Source organism: Macrobrachium rosenbergii, chromosome 10 (assembly GCF_040412425.1).
Source record: "Macrobrachium rosenbergii isolate ZJJX-2024 chromosome 10, ASM4041242v1, whole genome shotgun sequence".
NCBI classification, from domain to species: Eukaryota; Metazoa; Arthropoda; class Malacostraca; order Decapoda; family Palaemonidae; genus Macrobrachium; species Macrobrachium rosenbergii.
Genome location: NC_089750.1, coordinates 6,761,937 through 6,766,936, shown reverse-complemented (window position 1 = coordinate 6,766,936; position 5,000 = coordinate 6,761,937). Strand labels below are relative to the sequence as shown.

The 5,000-nt window shown below is 36.1% G+C and overlaps 1 protein-coding gene across 12 annotated transcripts in view; it reads left to right on the top strand.

Moving 5' to 3' along the window:
* LOC136842464 (uncharacterized) overlaps nt 1-5,000 on the top strand; it is a 764,342-nt gene that overhangs the window by 640,425 nt on the left and 118,917 nt on the right. The gene's annotated exons all lie outside the window — the stretch shown is intronic.

Below are 5,000 nucleotides of genomic sequence, written 5' to 3'. Positions count from 1 at the left end.
CTGTAGTGATAGTACGTGCTTTCTCTCTTTCTCTCATCGCGCCCGCGCATGCTTACACACACACACACACACACACACACACACACACACACAAATTTCCACTATCCGCGTTTTCTCCTGAGAGAAGCTTCTTCCAAAAATGCTACAGTCCCTGTTTTCAGGAAATGTTGACAGATATTGCGGCATCCCTGTAGTGATGAGAGTATCGTGTTAGATATTTGAGCAGCTCTCTCTCTCTCTCTCTCTCTCTCTCTCTCTCTCTCTCTCTCTCTCTCTCTCTCTCTCTCTCTCTCTCTCTCTCTCTCGGACGTAAAGAAGGGGAAGGATCCACCAGTCAACACAGATATCAAATAGCGCCATTGAAAAGCGTTCAGGTGGCGCAGTTATTAACCTCCCCATTGCAGAATGCAGGGAGTAAACAGGGAACTTGCAGTGGTAAACAGTTAAGCGCAATGCCATTCTCTCTCTCTCTCTCTCTCTCTCTCTCTCTCTCTCTCTCTCTCTCTCTCTCTCTCTCTACTAGGGGTGGAAATTCAGTTACGATGATTTATGCGGGTAACCGTAATATTGATTAGCAATACAACATCAGTTTACGACAGAAGGAAAGAAAGCAACTCCACATACATCGTGGTTAGTTACAAACCAAGTCACATAAAAAATTACATGGGCACTTTCCAATAAATGAAAAAAAAAAAAATTATATTTCGTTATAGCCGCAGAGATTGCTAGTTAACCCGGTGATATTCAAAACTCATTTTTGCTCACGTTTGCAAAAGCGATTTACCAAGAGCACCAAATTTTTCTTAACGGCACATTCATCTCATTTATTTACGTTGCGTAGTTTACAATTTTTTTGCCTTTTAATCTTTAGAATAATAATATTCCTTGACGTTATTTACTCATCAAAAGTTCTTGAGTGGACTTTGATCATTTAATATTTTTATATTTTTTGACGTTACTTTTATTATTTGATAAGATTTTTTTAGACATCCAGTCCAATCAGACTGCGATCATAATTTCGCTACGCCACTTATTTTATACAGCTTTTATGATTTTTTTTCATTTACGAATGAATGCCATTTTATTTGCATCACGTATTTTATGAAGATTTTTATCTGGCAGTGGTTCGGAGTAGGATTATCGTGGTCATATTGTCGGAAATTCATTACTCATTTTTATCACTCCAAAAAGTTATTTGGTTTTTCTATATTTGTACTGATCAGCACCATTATATATATATATACATATATATATATATATATATATATATATATATATATATATATATATATATATATATATATATATATATATATATATATGGAGCCTCGATGGCTCGGTTGGTAGAGCAGCAACCTCAGACTTCATAGGGGTCTGTGGCGAGGGTTCAATCCCCGCAGGCGACCAGTCAGAGAAGGCGGACACTTTGCCATCCGTGTAGACACCCCGGGATTACGTATGTAATCAACGGATAGGTTTGCTGAAAGCAAATGGTTGTTACAGACTAATACACACAAAAACAAAGCCACTCCAACATCATCTAAAAACATAACAGACACCTCACACGTCTCGAACTGTCGACCTACCCGCCCAGTTCTCCTCGCTGCTGGGAGAAAGGGAGCTGGGGATTTGGTACAATACATGTACAGACTCGTTACCGGGGTCTAAGCAATGTCAGGCAGGGCAACCGATCGAGGCTACAGCCTACCCCACCGCCAAATCAAAGTCCGTCAAAAGAAGGCATCGTGCTTACCTCATATAAAAATGGGAATAAAAGCATGTTAAAACGAAGAAAAAAATATATATATAATATATATATATGTATGTGATTGAATGTGTTTAGCTTATCCCTTCATGTGTTTAAACATACGGTATTATATACATTCCTAAGTTATAACGTTCATGTTTAACGTGTTTCATAAAAAATTACCTACATTTTTATACACTTACATTGGTATCCAGAATGATTTCTTTTTATAACATTGTACAGATCCTCAAATGTATATTCTGTCATGGTTCGAGGAGCGGTAAGAGGTGTTAGAGCCCCTGTTACTTACGGAACACTTCCTTGTTCCCAATGAACGCCCCTGTCATGGGTGGAGAGAGAGAGAGAGAGAGAGAGAGAGAGAGAGAGAGAGAGAGAGACTGTGACGACTTGAACCTGTTAAATTTCATTGTCTGTTATACTGTAATGGACAAAGATTTCTCTATTACTGGTGATTGACATGCATAGCTAATTTTTTTTTTCTTTTAGAAGTTTCCTAAAATAATATAAGATAATTCAGGTATGTTTGCTGATCACGGCTGTAATTCTTTCGGTCCTTACCGATATGAGACAATCAAGACCTTATATAGCGAATGAATTTACAGGCTTCCAATCGACAAAGATATTTCGGATTTGACTGGCAAGTTTTATTTTGATTGGTCGTCAGGAGTTCTAACGCGTTTTTCTTTCGGTAATAGTAATACTGACGTATATACACACACACATACACACACAAAGAAGTTCTCTCTACAATTGGCACATTCTATCGTGAATTCATTTTTATATCAATTTCAATAAAGATATGAATATCGAAATTATAATTTATTTTTTGCTGTCTGTAACTTCTATCAAGAAATGCGAATCATCTCTCCAAAGCAACAGTTCCGGTATTTGCTACTGAACAAACAGCGAGACTGTTAAACAAACCCATAAAATCTACATTTCACTCCTACTTCTGCATATTTAATTGTTCACCTCTGTACTGTCGAAAAAGTTCGGCTTGGTTTCCCACAGGGAGGGAAATCGTAAACACGGCGCTTTCTTTTTATTGCCAAAATAAATCCATTTTTCTCCCAGAAGCAGCGATCCTCCTGGGGGTTCGGTGGGTGGTGGGTATGGAGGAGGGAAGGGGGGGGGTTAAAGCCACTTTTATTGATGCCTTGCAACAGATCGGGGATTTCATTGCATATCTGATTGACAGCTCTGCGGATTCGGTCTCGGGATGTTGCGGGTTACAGGAGTGTTTGCGCGTTTGTATGTTTTATGCCTAACTCTCTCTCTCTCTCTCTCTCTCTCTCTCTCTCTCTCTCTCTCTCTCTCTCTCTCTCTCTGTTAATTTTAGAAATAGTTTTGCATCACTGGGTTGTCCGTGGATTTCACGTTTTTATTTATACAGTATCTTGTATAATTATTTAAGGAGACCTTGTAGTAATCATGTTTCTTTAAACATTGTGGAATCATCAGTAGAGTTAAATATATAACAAAATTTCTTTATCATTCTAACAATACCTTTTCCTGCAGGAGAAAAATCGGGTGATAATTGTCCTATAATCATTTCATCAAAGCATTTCCTCAAAGGAAGGTTAAAGACGTACAGAGTTACTTATACAAACAGGAAATATAAGTACGGCCATATTTTCCATTTACTGTTTATGTATGTATTTGAATATTTGGCATTATTAAAATGAAAACATTCCCGATTGTGTCTGTACCTTCCATTTCATTGAAAGAATGTAGAACAGTTATTACGTAGTGTTCATCCTACAGAAAAAAAAATTATTATGAATTTAATGCTATTGATGCAAGCATTAATTTTTAATAAAACATTTTATTCTTTTTAATATCTTCGTTGTTGTTCTTGATGGTAGTGCTCTTGTTACCGTTATTATCGTTACCATTTTTCTAAATGAAGTTGTCGTTATTATTTTTAATATCTTCGTTGTTGTTGTTGTTGTTCTTGATGGTAGTGCTTTCGTTACCATTGTTACCGTTACCAATTTCCTTAATGAAGTTTTCGTTATTTTTGTTATTATTCTAAGTGAAATCGTTTACTTATTTAAATAAGTCTCTCTGATATCTTTGACGGTGCTTCGTGTTTGATAAAACGTGCAAATTCTGAGGGTCATTGACTTTGGGGAGACTTTCTGTGATAATAATTTTGTTTTAGATTTTTTTATAAGTTTTTTTCCTTAGTTTTTTTTATTATACTTTGGGAGATCCAGAAACTGTCTGTCGTTTATGCTTTTTTTTTTTTTATCTTGTATTGAGTCATCTGTAAATCTGGTTTATCTCGTACCATGTCGTTGGTGATGTTGGGTTACGTTGTAGCTTGTTGTTTGTATAAATCTTGGTTTATGTTGTAGCTTGTTGTTCGTAATAAATTTGGGTTTATGTTGTAGCTTGTTGTTTTTATAAATCTTGGTTTATGTTGTAGTTTGTTGTTTGTATAAATATTGGTTTATGTTGTAGCTTGTTGTTTGTATGAATCTTGGTTTATGTTGTAGCGTGTTGTTTGTATAAATCGTGGTTTATGTTGTAGCTTGTTGTTTTTTTAAATCTTGGTTTATGTTGTAGCTTGTTGTTTGTATAAATCTTGGTTTATGTTGTAGCTTGTTTGTATAAATCTTGGTTTATGTTGTAGCTTGTTGTTTGTATAAATCTTGGTTTATGTTGTAGCTTGTTGTTTGTATAAATCTTGGTTTCCCTTTTGGGTTATGGTAACGGTGTATCCTATGCCTTTTCGTTTTATGATTATGGTTTATCTCGCTGTGTTCTTAGTTGTATCATGTTGCAGTTTAGTTAAATATGTTGTCATTGAGCTTGGTGGAAGCAATAAAACAAAAACTTGACCAAGTGCTTTTGTGCTTTCACACATCCTCAGGGTCGAGTGACTTGACCCCGAGGAGGCATGAAAGCACAGAAGCGCTTAGTCAACTTCTTGTTTTATTCCTTCCACCAGCTCGGTGACAACACGAAACTTTGCAAGTTCAAGCAATAGATGGTCCAGTTAGATTTGTGTCAATCCAGCTTTCTGCAGAACAGTGTTGGCTTAACTTGTATCTTGACATATAAAATGTCGTTTACAATCTTGATTAATCTTGTTCATAATCTTGGTTTCTTGTCGTTTGTAATTTTGGTTTAGGTTCCATCTTGTTAATCATCTCGGTCACTAATTCAGAAAATGTGATGTTCGAATATCGAGATGCATATTTCATCACATTCCTCTTTGCTGTGA